This window comes from Triticum dicoccoides, chromosome 4A, assembly GCF_002162155.2.
Source record: "Triticum dicoccoides isolate Atlit2015 ecotype Zavitan chromosome 4A, WEW_v2.0, whole genome shotgun sequence".
NCBI lineage: Eukaryota > Viridiplantae > Streptophyta > Magnoliopsida > Poales > Poaceae > Triticum > Triticum dicoccoides.
Window position 1 is genome coordinate 116278627 of NC_041386.1, and position 21395 is coordinate 116300021.

A 21395-nucleotide genomic window follows, 5' to 3' on the forward strand; every position below is an offset into this window, starting at 1 on the left:
AAAACCATTTCAAGTTGGAGTATCGTAGGATAGTCTAGCCAAGAGTCAAAGCTGGCTTGCTGCAATAACTCCACCAACCCTTCTTGATAATATGCATGTATGTAGGATCTGATGTAAGTCTTACTGAGTACCTTTGTACTCATGTTGCTATGATCTACATTTTTTACAGAAGACGCTGCAACCCCTTCTGATGGGTTCTATGTAGACGTTGACATCAACGAGTAGGCTAAAGACCCAGGTGGTGACCCTGAGCTTGTGAAGGACCACGTAGTATAGCTAGGCTTTCCTAGCCTCTTTTATTTTACTAGATGTCTGTACTCAGACAAGTTACTTCCGCTGCTGGTTTGTATGACTGTATGACTTGTATGTTGGGTCGTGAGACCCGTACCTTCGTGTATGTTATGTATGGCTCCCTGAGCCTTAAATAAAGTACTTGTGTCGTAGAGTCATGTTGTGATGCTTCGTTGTATTTGCACATATCGAGCATATTGTGTGTATGATTGAAATGCTTGGTATGTGTGGGATCTGACTATCTAGTTGTTTATCTTTAGTAGCCTCTCTTACCGGGAAATGTCTCCTAGTGTTACCGCTGAGCCATGGTAGCTTGCTACTGCTCTGGAACACTTAGGCTGGCCGGCATGTGTCCTTCTTCGTTCCTGTGTCTGTCCCTTCGGGGAAATGTCACGCTTTGAGTACCGGAGTCCTGTTAGCCCGCTATAGCCCGGTTTACCGGAGTCCTGCTAGCCCAGTGCTACAGCCCGGACCCACTTGCTGATGACCGACACGTTCGAAGCTGGGTCATGGATGCCTGTCCCTGTAAGTCTGTGCCACTTTGGGTTTACAACTAGTCATGTCAGCCCGGGCTCTTTATCATATGGATGCTAGCGACACTATCATATACGTGAGCCAAAAGGCGCAAACGGTCCCGGGCAAAGGTAAGGCGACACCCGTGGGGATACCGTGCGTGAGGCCGCAAAGTGATATGAGGTGTTACCGGCTAGATCGATGTGACATCGAGTCGGGGTCCTGACAATAACCTGAAAGTTTGCAGTCGTCGGCTTCAGCCCCCATGCATATAATGCGGGGGTGTTCACAAAAAACGCGTATTCACACTTGATCCAACGTCTTGGTCCATCAAGGAGGTGGTAGCGCAGCAAACGAGGCAATCGGACTATATTGCTTTAACACTTTCACTTAGCCATAGGAGTTTGACGGTGGGACTACTATATAGCCCCTGGTACCTCCGTGCTCGTTCGAATACGGTGCGCGTACGTACATGACCGGGAAACGGCCCTTCGTTAATGCGGAGGAATCCCGAAGATTCCACTAAGTCATCGAATGGTTGACTAGTCTCGCGCTTTATCTTGACAGTTAGTTTTCTGCTTTCTCTACTGAGGTGCTCATCCGGATGAACCATGGCACAATCGCAGTAGTTCTCTCGGTGCCGCCTTAGCCGATAGAGCGGAATGTAAGGTAGAAAAACACGGGAGCCGGGAAAACCCAAAATTTGACCAAAGACATGATTTGGAGCTGATGCATATAAGGCCAAACTCGCGACGTCGAACACTCCCTAAGGTATTCGGTCTTTATAACATATTCCGGGCTAAACAATGCCCTTAATAATAAACCCCGAGTGTCCAGGTACGTGCAATATTCAGACGTGGCGAAATGCCAATAACGCCAGCATCCTTCTCGGTTGTATTGAGTATCTGGAGGATGTGAACAGCAAGAAACAGTAAAAAAGGTTTACATAGGGTCTTAATCTGAAAAGAAACCTTTGAGCGGGTCCCTACTGCACGTCTGCGCCTGTGTCTCCGTTGTGCCGTGTCCTGGACGGGTGTGGCTCGATTGTCATCTGTAAAAGAAAAGAAGTTAGGTGAAAGTTGTCATGCCAAAAAATTGGTTATTCTCGATAAACCATTAAAATTCAAGATAAGTCAAGTTGAGGCGAATTAGCCCTGATTACACGCGGGAAGCCTCTGGTACCGTCCATGAGGGTTTAACTGTCGGCGTACTAGGAACCAGGGTACCCAGACTTGCCTGTCTGCGGCCCACGTCACATTCCTGGTACGGCCCGGTAGGGCCCAGCTGATCAACCATCTGCTCAAGACCCTCGCGAGGGGCCAGCCCTCGCGAGGAGAACGACCCAGACCTCCTCAGGGAGCGGCCTCACCTAGGCTGCTCCGGAGGGGCGACCAAGACCTCTCCCTAGAGTGGCCTCGGCTAGGCGGCTTCAGAAGGCGGAGATCTCAAGGCAAGGGATGCCTCCGGAGGAGGCAGTGACGCAAGCCATGACGAACCGTGCCAGCAGGCACCAGCGGGCACGGTTTCCATATCGGTGCAAAGGAGACCGCACAGGCGCAGGTTCCCGAGGGGCGAGACAAAGGTTTCCCCTTTGGTGCAACAAGACTGAGGACCGCAAGGACGGCAGGAAGGATGTCATCGCTGAGCCCACCACCGCATCACCGCCTGCCCTCTTTGCAGGCGAAGACCACCTTTTGTCAGGATAGGAGCGTCCTTGTGTTCCCGCTCAAATGGCCGTTGTGGGATTCCCTTCCCGCCTAAACATTTCGGGGGAAGAGGACCCTGGCCGCCTATATAAGTAGCTAGGGTTCCATCATAGAGGGAGATCGGCCCATTGGGACTTAGACTAGAAAAGGAACAAGAACATCCGCCTCCACACCCTTCTTGAGCTCGCCTCCTGAGCTCAGGAAACCATCGTACTTGTTCATACTCAAGCCCTCGCGAGGCCAATCCACTAAAGCAGGACGTAGGGTTTTACACCGCAAGGTGGCCTGAACCTGGGTAAACTCTTGTGTGCTCTACTTGTTTGCTTGCTTGCATTCCATTCCCACCACCAGGAGAAGAGCGAGGCGCTAGGTAGACGTGTAGTGGGAGAGATCTTCGTCACGCCCCTGTGTTCGAATCTTAAGGGTTTTGCGGAGCCCGAAATCCGACATTTGGCGCGCCAGGTAGGGGGCGTGTCGAAATCTTGCCTCTCCGATGACCTCGCCTCCCCTCTTTTGCCTTGCGTCGCCATGGCGACACCTGCAGGCGGCATCCGCGCGGAGGCTGGAGCCGTTCCCGTCACCCGGGTGGCGTTGGCGGACCGCATCGCTCACGGGCGCTTCGTTCTCCACGTCGACGACCCCATCGCCAGCCCGGCCACAAGGGAGCGGCCTGCTACGCCACTCCCGTTTCCCCTGGCCTCGCCGGCGGCACTTCTAACGGCCAGGAGATGCTCCGACACCGGCTGCCTGTGGCGGGGATTGATGCTTGGGTGGCTCGCCTTGGCGAGCTGCTAGACGCTGCCGGCGGAGCGCCACCGTCCCGCGGGGTCGCTTGCATCATCGGAGGATCCCAAGCACCGGCATCGGCCCGTCATGCCAAATCACACCTTCGATGGCTGGGGGCTGCCGCTCGGCCGCAGGAGGCCCCGCGGGGGCTAGACGCGCAGGGGCACGTCATCGTCTTCGGCCCCGGCGACCGCACTAGAGCTACAACTGGCACATGCTTCCTCCCCACGGTATGTACCCCCACCATCTGCGGGGTGGCCTTCACAAGGACCCTCGCCGATGGCGGCGTCGGGCTCAGCATCCTCTCTGCGAACGCCTTTGGTCGTCTGTCGGTGGCCTACGGGCAGCTCCTCCCCACCAAACCCTTCTTGGGGGTCGCGGGCTTGGCCGTCCCGCTCGGGCAGGTCCGCCTCCCCGTCACCTTCGGGACGCACGCCAATTACCGGACCGAGCTCACCGACTTCGACGTCGCTCCTGTCCACCTGCCCTACAACGCCATCCTCGGCTCCTCGGCCCTGGCGAAGTTCATGGCGGCGACTCACCCGGGCTACAACATCGTCAAGATGAGCAGTGGCACCATCACCATCAAAGGAGACACCAAGACCACCCTTCAGGTCCTCGAGCACGCTTATCGAGCCGCTGTCGCGGCTCGCCCAAGCGGAGAGGAGGCTCCGGAGGCCGCTGAAGCCGCTCCAGCCAAAAATAAACAGCTCTTCTCTTAGGATCGCGCCGAGACCAAGTAGGTACCCGTCGATGAGGGAGACGCGAGCTCCACTTTCACCATCGACGCGGGCCTGCTTCCAGAGCAAGAAGAGGCGTTGGTGGCCTTCCTCAGGGCGAACAAGGATGTGTTCGCATGGAAGGCGACCGACCTGGTCGGGGTGCCTAGGCACGTCATCGAACACCACCTTACGGTGTGCCCGAACGCACGACCTATCAAGCAAAAGGCGCGGCGGCAGGCTCCAAAAAGGCAGGCCTTCATCATTCAATAGACCCGGAAGCTAGAAGAAGCAGGCGTTATCCGGGAGGTGCGCCACCTTGAATGGTTGGCCAACCCCATCATCGTCCTGAAGAAAGGGGGCGAAGAGCGCATGTGCGTCGACTTCATGAGCCTCAATAAGTTCTGCCCTCAGGACCCGTTCCCTCTCCCTCGCATCGACCAGATCGTGGACTCACCGGCCGAGTGTGACCTTCTTTGCTTCCTCGATGCCTTCTCAGGCTACCACGAGATCAAAATGGCAGTACAAGACGTAGAGAAGACGCCGTTCGTGACCCCATGCAAGACCTATTGCTACATCTGCATGCCCTTCGGGCTGAGGAACGCAGGCGCCACCTTCCAGTGGCTGATGCACATCACCCTCGGCCCTCAGCTCGGAAGGAAGGCAGAGGCCTACGTCGACGACATCATGGTCAAGTCCAAGGAGGCCAAGACCCTTGTCGGGGACTTGGAGGAAACGTTCGCCAACCTGCGCAAGGTGAACTTGTGCCTCAACCCAGAAAAATGTGTGTTTGGGGTCCCCTCGGGCAAGTTGCTGGGATTCCTGGCCTCGCACCAGGGCATTGAAGCCAACCCGGAGAAGGTCAAAGCCATCGAGAGAATCAAGCCGCCCACAACCCTGAAGCAAATGCAGAAACTTGCGGGATGTGTGACGTCCTTGGGGCATTTCATCTCGAAGCTCAGCGAGCGCGCCCTCCCCTTCTTCAAGCTCATGAAGAGGAAGGGGCCTTTTGAGTGGACTCCGGAGGCTGACGCTGCCTTCCAAGATCTCAAGAAGTACCTCACCAGCCCGCCGGTTATGGTGGCGCCAAGGCCTCAGGAGCCCTTGATCCTTTATCTCGCCGCTACGCCTCACTCCGCCAGTGCGGCGCTGGTAGTGGCACGATAGGAAAGGGTCAGGGGCCAGAGCTCACGGAACGACCCGATGCCCTCCGGAACTCCGCTGCCCCATGACACGACCTCCGGAGCCGACACGGCGGCAACGTCTGGCGACCACGCTGGCCTGTGCAGAGCTCATGATCCATCGGAAGCGCGTGAGGGTCCTGCATCACCAACCTTCATGGAGCATCCCGTGTACTTCGTCAGCAGCGTGCTCCGTGATGCTCGCTCGCGCTACCCCATGCCCGAGAAGCTGCTGCTGGCGCTCCTCGTTGCTTCCAGGAAGCTGCGCCACTATTTTCAAGGCCATCCCATCAAGGTCGTCTCAGCCTACCCCCTGGAGAAGGTACTCCGGGGCCCGAACATCATCGGGAGGGTTGCTGAGCGGAACATCGAGCTGTAGGTGTTCCAGCTGGAGTTCAGCACCATGCGGGTCATCGAGGAGGCAGCGCTGGCTGATTTCGTGGCAGAGTGGACCGACGCTCCTGACCAGGGGGCTGGCGAGGACCACTCGCTGGCCCCGGGCGACGAAACTCCGGATGGATGAGTGGTATATTTTGATGGTGCCTTCTCGCGCCTCGGCACGGGGGCTGGCGCCATGCTGGTGTCACCCACTCAGGACAAGGTCCGCTATGCTGTGCAACTTTGCTTCCAACGTGGCGAAAAGGTCTCCAACAACATCGCGGAGTACGAGGGCCTAATCGCCGGGCTCAAGGCCGCGGCCGCACTAGTGGTGAAGCGTCTCACCATCAAAGGTGACTCGCAGCTCCTCGTCAACTTGTCTAACAAAGAGTACAAGCCCAAGGACGAACACATGGAAGCGTATCTGGAGGAGGTGCGCAAGATGGAGAAGTGGTTCCTAGGGCTGGAGCTGCAACACATGCCGAGGGGCACGAATAAGGAAGCATACGACATCGCCAAGCGGGCCTCCCGAGGAGAGCTGCAAGAACCAGGTGTCTTCGAGGAGCGCTTGCTCAGGCCGTCGGCGGCTCCACCTACTCCGGAGCCGGCATCCACGCGTGAGGGGCTGCCAGTGGCTCCCGAGGTCGGCGCACCACCCTGTGGACCGCCTTCCGGAGCCCGCCAGCTGCTCGCCGCTTAACCTGAGGAAGATTGCTGGACTGAGGAACTCAAGGCATACCTACTGTGCGGCACCTTGCCGGAGAAGGAGGAAGGCGCGGAACGTGTGGCTCGGCAGGCCTCCGCCTACTGCATCCAAGACGGTGAGTTCTACAGGAGGCGCCCTAATGGCGTCTCGCTAAAATGCATCTCGAGGAAGCAAGGACAGGAGCTGCTGGCTGACATCCACAGAGGGGATTGCGGCCATCATTCATCGTCCTGCACCCTCGTGGGCAAGGTCTTTCGCAGCGGCTTCTACTGGCCCACAGCGTTGGACGACGCCACAGAGCTCGTGCGAGCCTGCGAGGCGTGCCAGTTCCATGCCAAGCAAATCCATCAGCCAGTGCAAGATCTTTAGACCATCCCGCTCTCCTGGCCCTTCGCGGTCTAGGGGCTGGACATCTTGGGACCATTCCCCTGAGCGGCAGGGGGCTACCGTTTCCTCTATGTCGTCGTCGACAAGTTCACCAAGTGGGACGAGGTGGAGCCGGTGCGCCCGATTCCTGCAGGATCGGCCGTCAAGTTCATCAAGGGCCCCGTGACCCGCTTCGGCGTCCCCAACCGCATCATCACGGATAACGGTTCGTAGTTCACGAGCAATCTCTTTAGATCATATTGTGCTAACCTTGGAACGCAGATCTGCTACACCTTAGTGGCCCACCCCAGGAGCAATGGGCAGGCCGAACGCGCCAACGCAGAGGTCCTGCGCGGCCTCAAGACGCGCAGCTTCAAGAAAAAGCTCGAGGACTGCGGCATGGGCTGGATCGACAAGCTCCAATCCGTGTTGTGGTCAATCCGCACCATTGCAACCAAACCTACGGGAGAAACCCCATTCTTTCTCGTTTATGGTGCGGAAGCGGTCCTCCCTCACGAGGTCAAGCGTCGCCCCCACGGGTCTTGGCTTTTGATGAGGAACACCAGGACGCCGCCTGGCGGATGGATCTCGTGCTCGGCGAGGAGGGCCGCCGCCGAGCTGCGCTCAGGGCAGCGCGATATCAGCAGGCGCTGCGGTGGTATCATTGCTGCAGCGTCCGCTCAAGAACATTGGAAGTTGGTGACTTGGTCCTGAGGCGGGTCCTCTCCAGGGAAGGGCTACACAAGCTCTCACCTATGTGGGAGGGCCTGTTCAGAATCGCCCGTGTCTCTAGGCCTGGCGCTGTGCTCCTGGAGACGCAGGATGGGATATTCATCCAGAATTCCTGGAACATTCAGCACCTCAGGAGGTTCTATCCATAATCAAGGCTCCGTGCCCATGAAGACAATCAAGGTACCGTGCCCGTGAAGGTCTCCGCTCGTGACACTCACGTAATAATGAGTTGGGGTTGTACACGCCTCGGAGTCTCCTGTGTGTTGCCTACGGGCCCTCAGATCGGGCTCCCACCCACGTCCCAGTGGCAGTCCTTAGCTCCGCGCTGGGAAGAAGACGTAGCTAGGGGTCGGACGCGACCTTTTTCCTTTTTTCTCCTTGGTGTTTGGCTGTCAGCCTTTTCTACTTCCTTGGCTGTCAGCCCTTCCTCTACCCCATGCTATGAAGTTTTTCGAGTTTATTGCGGTTTGCTCTAGTTTCGCTCGTTTTTCTCGCGCTGCTCTCAAGTTCAGTTCTTCGGGCCGGGCTGCGCCGTTTATCCTCCCTTGCGCGCCTCGCGCGTGGGGGCTGGGATATGGCCGGTCTCATCTCTCGGTTACCATGACCTCACAACCTCACCTTGCCAAGCCTGCTCAGGCTCTGGCGTCAGGCTCTTCAGCCCTCATGACTTACTTTGCCAAGCCTGCTCAGGCCTTGGCATATCAGTACTCGCTCCGCGCTCTCAAGTGAGCTCAAGGGCGTGAGCCCTCCTCAACTCACCAAAGCTCACCTACGCTCGGGGGCTCCAAGCCCGGCGATCCTCATAACTCGCCTGGGGCTCGTGACATCAGGAGGCCACCCGCCTCAGGACTTCGTCTCACGACAAGCGCAGTACACAAGATAAGTAATTTCATCCAGAACGAAAATAACAATAGACTTCCATTTCATGCATACATGTCATTATTCATTACACGCCCACCCGAGGCAGCTTAAACTAAATACAGGAAGGACATGAAGAAAATCTAAAACGAGGGCCAGGAGGGTTCGGAGCTCGTGGATCAGCGTAGTTAGCACCTCAACCAAGTCGGAGCCCAACTCCTCGCACTTCACCGAAGAGCGGCGGCGAGAGGGCCCCTCCTCCTCGGCGAGCCGGGCGTGGTGAAGCGGCCGCCCAGGGTAGCCACTGCTGCTGGAGGAGCTGCTGCTGCCACAGAGGGGGGACCCGCGGGGCCTGCCGAGGCTGAGCTCGCCTTCAGAGGAAGAGCTGCCCCTCAGGAGGTCGTCGCCACCCTCCTCGTCGTCGTCCACCTCTGGGTAGCACCCAAGGCGCCTTCCTCCCTCCAAGAAGGCCTTGACGAGCAGCGACGACACCCCATTGTACTTGAAGTGGAGGGTGCACTTTCCCTGCAGCCGGCGCGCATGGGCGAAGGATTGCCAACCACGACGAAGGAACACGTCGCCTGATGCAAGGACCTCGACCCCCACCCAGAAGGCGCCGCTACAGCACCCGTCGGCCTGCAGCCCAACGCCGTCGGGCCCTTCTTCCGGCAGTTCGGCACGGAACCAGCGGGAAAGCCGGAGCCACATGCTGCCGGGTTTCTCCACCCAAATCACGAATTCGGAGGCTGCATCGAAGGAATGGAGTTGCCGGCGCGGGGGACGGTTGGGCGCCGGTCGCCCCCCTGTGCCACCGCGGCCACGGCCGCCCCCACCAAGAGGAGGGGCTCCACGCCTCTCGCCAGTGACCCCGTCGGAGACCGAGAAGTCGCGCCCGCTTCCCCGAGGAACCATCACGGCCGTGGCGGCATGCTTGCAGGGACACCTGCGGCCCCTCTTCAGCGGCGGCGAGACCAACTCCTTCACACCCTTGCCCCTCTCTGCGGCGGAGGACTTCCTCGGCAGCGCCATGGAAATCTTGGGGCAAAGGGGAACAAGGGAAGGAGGGAGGATGGTGGTGCTGGCTTGAAGATGGCCCGGGGGCTTCCTCCCAGGGCCTCATTTATAGGGTGAGGAAGGCCAACCATCGCTTGGTCTTGGCAATGATGGCCACGTCGCTCGCGCCAGGGAGTAGTCTAATCACATGGTTACCAAGGTTGCGTTGGGAGTGGAGTCGCCATGTCCCATCCAACCGTCACGCGCCAGCCTGGCCCACAGTCTTTGGGGCCCATGGTGCTTCGTCCTCGACTAGGCTTCGCCCAGAAGCCAACTCCACGCGCGCCTTGGGCCCGGGGCCTACTGTCGGCGTACTGGGAACCAGGGTACCCAGACTTGCCTGTCTGCGGCCCATGTCGCATTCCTGGTACGGCCCAGTAGGGCCCAGCTGATCGACCATCTGCTCAAGACCCTCGCGAGGGGGCCAGCCCTCGCGAGGAGAACGACCCAGACCTCCTCAGGGAGTGGCCTCACCTAGGCTGCTCCGGAGGGGCGACCAAGACCTCTCCCTAGAGTGGCATCGGCTGAATCGGATGCATGGTTTGCAAATGGCAAGCAAAACAATAATGGCACTAATCTGCGATTAACAGCACGATGCCATCTAGAATGCAACAAGAAACTAAGCTACTACGCTCCAACATAGCAACAAAGCACATGGCAGTGATCCACTCAAGATGCTTGACAAAAGATGAACACTGAGCTACGGCTAAATCACACAAGAGCAGGTTCAAACAAACATGGCAAAAGTGCAAAAGATAACTACATCACAGACTTAGTGAAAATAACATGTCAGGAATTAACATCAGGAAGCAATGTTTAAAGCAAGATAACAACATGCTACAGGATCACATCATAGCAATACAAGGCATGGCATGAATCTACTCAAAGCATATAACAAAAGTCCCTTACTGACCATGAGTCAAAAAGGATCATAAGATATGATGGCACCCATGTAAACATAGAAAGTTTCGTTAACAGATTCAGACTTAGCAGAAAACTGGACATGGCAAAAACAGAAATTATGAAGGCATATTTGCGAGCTCGATGCACTCAACACAAGGCATTGCATGACAAGCTAAGCATACTACCAGCAACAAGACATGATTATGAAGCTAACCAAAGCAAGAGCAAACTCATATCATGCATGGATCAACTACAACAACCTCAGCAAAATTGATTAACACGTAAACAATCTGCCAGGAACATTTTATAGCAAAAGTAGAGCAAGATTAAGTCATGCTAGGGTACTCCATAATTGCAAACAAAGAAATGGATGGATATAACATAACAATATCTCAAAATCATCCTTACTGAACATACTCAAAAGAAGCATGGATCACTCTATAGCAACATGAATACATGGCATAAAAATAACAACAGAGCAAAGACTTAGTGAAATTCTAAGTCTCTGAAATCAGCAACATCACAAGAGCTAATTTGCATGCTTGTGCTAGTCACCACATTGATCACAAAAATACATGGCATACACCCCTGTAAAGATGGAAAGGCATAGCCCAAAACACATGTAGGGCACAAGTTTAGAGGAGGCACACATTAATCATGGCAAAAATGACAAATGCTCATAAACTGATAAGAATCAGGACCTAACATTATGAAGCACTCTTGCATCAACAATTAGGGCATCAAGATGGACTCAAACAAGCATGGTGCAATGGAACAAAATGAAGAGGATGACCAGATTAACAATTTGATATATCATACGCGCAAAACAGAGCTATGGATGAGGAGTTATGGCATGATGAACAGGGCTGAAAATAATGCAGAAAAAGGGACTTAGTGATATTTTACCCTCCGGGAAACGGGACGGGGAGGACCCGGGACAAGGGGATCTGGGGCTCGGGGCAGTGTTTGGTTCGCCGACATGGTGTATCTCGTCCACCCTGGCTCCGGCGATGGCGGGGCGGCTCCGGCGAGGAGCTCCGGCAAGGAGGAGGCCGATGGGGCGCGGGACGGTGGAGGAGGACATCGGGGACGGCCGGATCCGGTCCGGCCCGACCGGATCCGCGGCAAGGATGGCAGTGGCGCATGCTCCAGCGAGCAGCAGCGCCGACGGAGGTGGTCGGCAGCGGCGGCGAGGCGGCGACGGAGCTTGGTGGAGCAGGCACGGGGCAGAGCGGCGATGGGCGACGGCGCGGACGACGGAGAGGTGGGGCGGCGGAGGCGGAGACGCGCCGGCGAGGCGGCGGAGGACGCGCGGGGTCCGGCGAGGCATGGAGCCTGGCGAGCGGCGGCGCAAGGCGGCGAGGGCGGCGGGGAAACGGGCGGCGGCGCGCGGGCTTCGGAGACGGTGGTTTGGGCCCGTGCGGGCCCGCGATGGGCTCAGCGGGCCGTCGGCGCGGAGGAGAGAGAGGGCCAGTAGTGGCGACGTGGCGCGATCTGATTGGCGCGGGGCAGCGGCTGGACGTGTCCGGCCGCCGGGCGGACATGTCCGGCGGTGCGGGGAGGTGGAAGCTAGGGTTTCGACCCAGATTTGGACGGGGGAGGGCATATATATATCTAGAGGGAGCTAGGAGAGTCCAAATGAGGAGCGGTTTTCGGCCACGCGATCGTGATCGAACAACCGAGAGGATGGAGGGGGTTTGTATGGGTTTTGGGCCACTTTGGAGGGGTGTTGGGCTTCAACTCACACGAGGCCTTTACAGTTCCCTGGTTAACCGTTGGAGTATCAAACGAAGTCCAAATGGCACAAAACTTGACAAGCGGTCTACCGGTGGTGAACCAAGGCCGCTTGGCAAATCTCGGTCCAATCCGAGAACGTTTAACACCCGCACACAAAAAGAGACAAAAGAGGGCGCCTGATGACATAGGAGTGCCGGATCGCAAAACGGTCAACGGGGAAAATGCTCGGATGCATGAGACGAACACGTATGCAAATGAAATGCATGACACGCAAACAAATGACAAGGCAACAACAGTGAATAACTGGCAGACACCTGGCGCAACGGTCTCGGGGCGTTACAGTACCATTGCCCCTTTTTTTATTTGGCCTTTCTTTTTATTTGGCCTTTTTTGGGACAATGCTCTATTAATGATGATCATCACACTTCTATTTATTTACAACTCAAGAATTACAACTCGATACTTAGAACAAGATATGACTCTATATGAATGCCTCCGGCAGTGTACCGAGATAGCAATGATGCATGACTGACATGTATGAAAGAATTATGAATGGTGGCTTTGCCACAAATACAATGTCAACTACATGATCATGCAAAGCAATATGACAATGATGAAGCGTGTCATAATAAACGGAACGGTGGAAAGTTGCATGGCAATATATCTCGGAATGGCTATGGAAATACCATAATAGGTAGGTATGGTGGCTGTTTTGAGGAAGATATAAGGAGGTTTATGTGTGAAAGAGTGTATCATATCACTGGGTTTGGATGCACCGGCGAATTTTGCACCAACTCTCAATGTGAGAAAGGGCAATGCACGGTGCCGAAGAGGCTAGCAATGATGGAAGGGTAAGAGTGCGTATAATCCATGGACTCAACATTAGTCATAAAGAACTCACATACTTATTGCAAAAATCTACAAGTCATCAAAAACCAAGCACTACGCGCATGCTCCTAGGGGGATAGATTGGCAGGAAAAGACCATCGCTCGTCCCCGACAGCCACTCATAAGGAAGATAATCAAATAGCACCTCATGTTTCAAATTTGTTACACAATGTTTACCATACGTGCATGCTACGAGACTTGCAAACTTCAACACAAGTATTCCTCAAATTCACAACTACCCAACTAGCACAACTTTGATATCACTATCTCCATATCTCAAAACAATCATCAAGTATCAAACTTCTCTTAGTATTCAATGCACTCTATATGAAAGTTTTTATTATATCCCTCTTGGATGCCCATCATATTAGGACTAGTTTCATAACCAAAGCAAATTACCATGCTCTTCTAAAGACTCTCAAAATAATATAAGTGAAGCATGAGAGTTCACCTATTTCTATAAAATAAAACCACCATCGGGCTCTAAAAGATATAAGTGAAGCACTAGAGCAACAACAAACTACTTCGAAAGATATAAGTGAAGATCAATGAGTAGTCGAATAATTATGCAACTATGTGAAGACTCTCTAACATTTAATAATTTCAGATCTTGGTATTTTATTCAAACAGCAAGCAAATCCTAACAAAATAAATTGACGCTCCAAGAAAAACACATATCATGTGGTAAATAAAAATATAGCTCCAAGTAAAGTTACCGATGAATGAAGACGAAAGAGGGGATGCCTCCCGGGGAGTCCCCAAGCTTAGGCTCTTGGTTGTCCTTGAATATTACCTTGGGGTGCCTTGGGCGTCCCCAATCTTAGGTTCTTGCCACTCCTTATTCCATAGTCCATCGAATCTTTACCCAAAATTTGAAAACTTCACAACACAAAACTTAACAGAAAACTCGTAAGCTCCGTTAGTATAAGAAAATAAATCACCACTTAGGTACTATTGTGAACTCATTAAAAATTCATATTGGTGTAATATCTACTGTATTCCAACTTATCTATGGTTCATACCCTCTGATACTACTCATAGATTCATAAAAATAAGCAAACAACACATCGAAAACAGAATCTGTCAAAAACAGAACTATGTGTAGTAATCTGGATCAAACGTATACTTATGGAACCCCAAATATTTTAAACTAAATTGCTGGACCTGAGGAATTTATCTATTAATCATCTTCAAAAATAATTAACTAAATATCTCTCTCCGAATAACAATGGCAGCAATTCTCGTGAGCGCTAAAGTTTCCGTTTTTTACAGCATGATCACAAAGACTTCACCCAAGTCTTCCCAAAGGTTCTACTTGGCACAAACACTAACTAAAACATAAAACCACATCTAAATGGAGGCTAGATGAATTATTTATTACTAAAGAGGAGAAAAAAATCAAAGAATGAAAATAAAATTGGGTTGCCTCCCAACAAGCGCTATCGTTTAACGCCCCTAGCTAGGCATGATGATTTCAATGATGCTCACATAAAAGATAAGAATTGAAACATAAAGAGAGCATCATGAAGAATATGACTAGCACATTTAAGCCTAACCCACTTCCTACGCATAGGGATTTTGTAAGCAAACAATTTATGGGAACAAGAATCAACTTTCATAGGAAGGTAAAGCAAGCATAACTTCTAAATTTTAAGCACATAGAGAGGAAACTTGATATTATTGCAATTCCTACAAGCATATATTCCCCCCTCATAATAATTTTCAGTATCATCATGAATGAATTCAAAAAAATAACTATCATATCAAGCATTCTTTTCATGATCAGCAAGCATAGAAATTTTGTTACTCTCCACACAAGCAAAGTTCTTCTCATGAATAATAGTGGGAGCATCATAACACTACAAAAAAATACACTTCCGTGATGATACGTGTTTGTCACAGTAGCTCGCTTTTTTTGTCATGCATGTACAACCGTGACAAATTTATGACAGGATCAAGATAGTCATACTTGTGCTGTCGTAGAAGTGTTTCATGACATTACCAAAATTATCATCATGGAAGTGTCCACTTCCATGACAATAAATCGCTCATCACAGAAGTGCTTTCGTCAAGGGTGACCGACATGTGGCATCCACCATAACGGAACGCCGTTAAGCTATTGTGTCGGGTTTTGGATCCGATAACCCGTTAACAGCCACGACCAATGGGGATTTTCCACATGTAAAATCATCATTGGCTAGAGGAAACACGTGTCGGCTCATCGTTGGGACAGATGTCATCCACTCACTGGACAGAAGGCGCCTATGATACGTCGACACGTGGCACGGCCCAACAGTGGCCCATTCCTGTGAAAAGGCCGGCCCATTTGACTTGGTCAAAAGCTGGCGGGCCGGCCCATGGAAAGCCTGTTAACGGCCTGTTCGCATATAGACCATTTACCGCCCGCTAACCCAAGGCCCGTTATGCCCTATCCAAATTAGGCCCAGTAGCGTCATCTGGGCCGTCCAATAGATTCCAGCCCGTTTTCACTTCTGGCCCATGTATAGCCCATGACGTCTTTCGGCCCATATGAGGCCCTTTGTAACTCTTGGCCCATTAGCAGCCCATGCTGAAACTGGCCCGTAATGAACAGTGTATCACTTTACACCCATTAATGGCCTGTGGTGAAACTGGCCTGTAATGAACAATGTATCACTTTATACCCATTGACGGCCCGTTATTCTGTTGGGCCGTCTCCAGCCCATGTTATCTTTCAGCCTTCTCAGAGCCCATTTATTCTTGGGCTCATTTCCAGCATTCATTTACTTACGGCCTGTTACTGTCATTTTCTGCTTGTGGGCCAAATTCAGCCCGTGGTTACAGTCGGCCCGTTTGTGGTCCGTTAATACGTTGGGCCGTTTTCATAGCGTCATCAAATACGGCCTATTAATGATGGCCCATTATGGTCGTCCCATGAATGGACGATTCCAACTCTAGCCCGTTTACGGCCAGAATGCGGTCTGTTTGGCCCATGTTTGGCCAATCGATCATACGGCCCGTATAAGGACCATTGATGATACGACCCGTAGAAGGCCCATTGATGATACGGCCCGTAGAAGGCCCATTGTTTCTATGGCCCGTAGAAGGCCCACTGTTTCTATGGCCCGTAGAAGGCCCATTGTTTCTACGGCCCGTAGGAGGCCCATTGTCACTACAGTAAATATTAGCCCATGGTTATTGTGGCCTAGTTTTAAAAAATAGGTTATTGCAGCCACTAGAAAACCGCAGAAAAAGAACTGCACTGACTACAAGCAAACAAATAAGCAAGACAACAAGGAAATAAATAAGCAAGCAACTTACACTAGGCTATCACGGCTATTACACATATTACATCCACTGGGCATCAAAGTTCGCCACCAGTGCAAATATAGGGAACACAACAGCATATAAACAAGTCCCGAACTGAAACCACTTCAGAAGAGCTCAAGAAACAATATCCTGGGTACCCATAATGCTGGCAAGATGCTTAGCAAGCTTATTAAGTTTCTCTTGTTTCGCGCTTAAGTCCTCCAGCGCTTGTTGTTGCACCAGAAAGTATGCATCTGAATTCTGCAGGGACTTCCTCAGTCCTTCGGCTTCCTGTCGCATAACATCCGATCAATGTCTTTCAACTTGAAGTTGAGACTCAAGAAGCCGAACTGATTCAGGCAATGAGTTCGAAGAGCTGGTGCCAGCAGTGGTAGCCAGTAACTCGAACACTGCATCAAGACAGGACTTTGGGGTTGTCTCAGTGTTTTCAATATAGTTTTTATCAGCTTTCTTGGAGACCAACAGGGATGTCTCACTATCTTGAACCTTATCTGCATTACTTCCTTTACCATTGCATAATAGGGTACTCTTCTCCAATATTTTATCCGCGTTCTAAAAGAGAAACAAACAAACACATCTCAGGTTTACAATGTAGTATATGAAACTCATTTTGGTAAACCAGTTCAGTAGTAAGGTGGACAGGATAACAGCATGAAACAAACATATATCTATGTAGTATGGTCACTGTATGGTCTATATCATTCTAGTTTATGTTGCCAAATCAAGATAGATACAGTTTGAATCATATCTATTTAAGACAAAGCAGCATAGATAGAATATAAGTGTGGGAAACTACACAACAATAACAACACTTGTAATGTGCATGGCATGAGAACATAACTGTTTATTCAATTGAAACTGAAATCAACATAGAGCAAGTTACAACAGCAAACAGCCAAACACGTTGAAGAAACAGGTTTAAAACATACCTGTTGCACCATTGGAGTTTCAATTGCATCCTTCAAATTTGAAATTAGTTGGTATCAATAAATACAGTGATGCAAGAGCAAAGTAGTATGAACCATAGCTACGGAACCTGACCTGAGAACAATTCTTCTTCTGCTTTAAGCGTTGACTTCAGGTACGGAGTGGTGGTCCTCGTGATTTGGGCACTGTAGTTGCCTTACTAACCGCTCGTGTTTGGGTGCTCTGTGGTGGAGACGGTGTTGTGTCAACGGGAACTGGGTGTCTATCTGCTGGGGTTGGGGTTAGAAGGGGTGTAGCTGGTTCTCTGTCCAACTAGGTAGGGGTACAATCTGCATGAGTGTGGGTTATGTGTGGTGGGGCTAGTTCTTGGGCAAGTACAACCGTGGTTCTATCTGCATCAACGGGTAGCACGATCTTTTCTGAAGACCGTGTTTTTACTCCCATAGATACTGCCATCACTCCCTCCAATTGAAATGGCTGATAAACAAGAAAAGTTATTGAATGTACATACATTGTAAGATAGACAGGTGCAATGGATAGTAGGGAAGAAAACAGGGCATGAAATAATTCACATTTATGTTGTCTAAGCAAACAGAATAGCAAGACATAATTTCACATATATGATGGCTAATTAAACAGGATAGCATGACACAATTTCACATGTATGATGGCTAACTAAACAGGATAGAATGACATACTTCAAAATATGATGACTATGTAAACAGGATGACATGATATAACTATACGATGTGTCTATTAAAGTGGTAGGCATGCCATAAATCACAGACATGCCGTCGATGGAAACATGATGGCATGATATAATTCACGGATAGAATGACATAATTTAAATATGATGACTATGTAAACAGGATGAGATGATATAACTATATTATGTCTTTAGAAAATGGGTTGGCATGCCATAATTCAGATACATGTTGTCTATGTAAACATCATAGCATGACGTAATTCAAATATATGATTTATATACTAAGGAAGTGAGCAGAGGGCAATCGCATATATGATGTGTCAACTAAGGAGATGGCATTCAATATTGTGTATATGATGTAAAAACTAAGAATTGCAATACAACATATGCATTATATGAGTAATATAACCCTGCCAAGTTTGAGCATACACCTCAGCGGGATAATAGGACTGGTCATCTACCTCTGAATCCTCCTCTGAAGAGCTATCTGTAACCAGTAAGATATCTGCTTCAGCAGGTAGCATTGTCTGCTCTGAAGACCTTGTTTTCACTCCAGATTTCTCCATCACCAATTCAAATGGCTGATGCACAAGAAGAGCAGTTGAACATACAAACATTGTCGACAAAAGCAATGAGAAATACAAAAAAGGACGGCATGATATAATTCACATATATGACGCTTGCCTAAACAGCATGGCATTGCATAATTCACATACATAATGCCTTGCAACAAGATAACATTGCATAATTCACATATATAATGTCTTGCAAAAAGATGGCATTGCATAATTCACATATATGGTAATTAGACACTAAACAGGTGGCATTCACACAAAGCATGTCTAAACTAAGCAAATGACATAGCAATGCAAGATACCATACACACGATATGAGCAACATAACCCTACCAAGTTAGGGCATGCACCTCGGGGGGGGGGGGAATATGACTGGTCATCTGTCTCTGAATCCTCCTCTGAGGAGCTATCGGTAACCTGCAAGACATGCGCTTCGTCAGATAGCATTGTCTGCTCTGAAGACCTTGTTTCCACTCCAGATTTTTCCATGACCGTGCCAAATGGCTGATGCACAGGAAGAGAATTGAATATACTAAAATTGTTGACAAATTTAACACGTAATAAAAAAAATGATGGCATGATATAATTCACATATAAGATGACTGGCTAACCAGGGTGGCATTGCAAAATTCACATATATGATGCCTGGCTAGACAAGATGGCATTGCATGATTCACATATACGATAAAGAAACTAAACAGATGGCATTGACACAAAGCATGTCTAAACTAAGCAGATGACATCTTTAATGTATACAGTAAGAAATGCAATGCACCATATGCATGATATTACCAACATCAGCATGCCAAGTTAGAGCGAAGACCTCATGGGGTAAATAGGAGTGGTCTTCTCCTTCTGAATCCCCCTCATAACAATTATCTTCCTCTTGATTACGATCCGAAATGGGTGGAGAGGGCTGCCTTTGCGCCCACCATGGAACGACGTCTGCATGAAATTTTATTGCCACGCAAGGCTCATCTCTTTTTCTCTACATGATCAGTTCCATTGTGTACAATAACTGGCATGCATAGGAATAAAACATAGTGAGATTATGTAAGGAGTGCATGCATAAATCCAGAGTGATGGTAGCAAACTGTGGATAGACCCAAAACCAATGATAGCAGGCAGATAATAGCTGTAGTTAAAAAATACAGATAATGGCTCCTTTAATGTTTGTTTGCACCCAACATGAAACTCATAGTAGACACCGGAGATTAACCAGATAGTAGACAGATCGTACTTATTGCTTCCCCAATATGTACCCCACAACCATTTAAAAACTCAAGTTTCAGCATTAGTTTGGACCTGACTCGGAGTCTAATAGGTGAACACGACGATAATGTAGCATGTCATCATATTAAGTGACACATGACATAAGCAGACACGGAAGAGTGCGACCTCTCTTGCGGACCCGTGTAGTCCTCAAGGTCATCTGCTCAGTTGATGATGGTAATGTAGTTGCCGTGGCTGCCGGCGGCGGGGAAGAAGATATGAGGCGGCGAAAGACAGTCTGGAGAGCGGATCCCTGCTGTGGTGAACCCTTCCGTCGTTGGAGCAACTGGGCTGGGGTGGAACACAGCGCCGCAGGAGCAGGACAAACCACACAAGGTTTTCTTTGACACATATCTGTAACAGAAGTAATTGAGTAAGGGCTTGTTTGAATTTGAGGATTCTAACAATGCAGGGATAGGAAATAGACAGGAATAGGATAGGAATGCACGTGCAAAACAGAGAATTTAAAAACACAGGTTTCTGCCAATCTGGGTGTTTGATTCACAACAATTGGAAGATCACATGATGCAAAAAACATTGGTGAGATTAAGTCAAACCACAAGAAAATGTATGGTTATAATGCTACTATATCTTAGTGTTGTGCTTGATGCATAGGAATATGAAAAGGAGGAGAAGTGGAAATTAGAATTCCTACGGTTTTTCTTTCAAGGAGACACTAAAGGAACAAATCCTACAGTTTTCCTTTGCTCCATTCCTTTGCACCAAATTCATGAAAAGTAGTACCATAGGAAACTTTCGAATTCCGATGTTTTTCATTCACTTTTCCTTTCAGCACTGGCGATTCTAGTAGGAAGGCTTGAGCAAGGAAAATCCTACACTAAAAAAATGTTTTTGTGCTACTTCTATTACTTTGACCCAGGCCACTGCCATACTAGCTCAACTCCCAGGCCCATCGACAAATGCACAGCTCAAACGCGCAGAGATAAATAATGATGGCATTCAAGAGAGTACATCATGGATAGCTAAGTTGCCTGGTACCTCATTGCTTGTCACATAGTAGGATAAAATAATCGTATTTCCCGTTACTACGAGTGCTCAGTGGACAATATATATAACATGTAGAGTAAAAAAGAGATGCAACAAGTGTACAACCTCTTTGGCGAAGCCATGTCGATCTCAGCGTGATTGGGTTGGCCGGTGAGGATGCTCCGGCTGACTTGGCTGTTGGAGGAGGCGAAGAAGATCTTAGGCATCTGGAGATGGAGCCCGAGGTACTGCTCTGCTGTGATGGAGGGTTTCGTCGTTGGAGCAGCTCTGGTGAGTTGTACGACGCCGAGGCTGAAGCAGGACAAGAGAGACAACGAACAACGTTAACCTGAGTGGAATTCTAATAGCATCTCCAATACATGACGTAAAATACATAAACACAAAGTGCTAGATGTAAAATACATCAGCCGCTCATCTCTGAACTTAACCGTCGAAACTGAATTTAACTGTCGAAACTGAACTTAACTGTCGAAACTGAACTTAACTGTCGAAACTGAATTTTGCTGTCGAAACTGAATTTTGTTGTTGAAACTGAACGCACTACCAAGGTGAGGCTACATGTCGGTCGACTGACTTTTTCATCTCTGGTCAGTCGATTTTGCAGCCATTGGATACGAAATCAAGGGCCTGCGGTTCATCTTCAACCTCCACCCCCCTGAGCCGGCCAAACAGCGGCCCCCCATTGCCCGTGGCCGGCGCTGCGCCGCCCCGCCCACCCCGAAAACACTCGCCACCGCCCCGGCCATCCCTCTAGCCCCCCCCCCCGTGCCGAGCTTTTTCT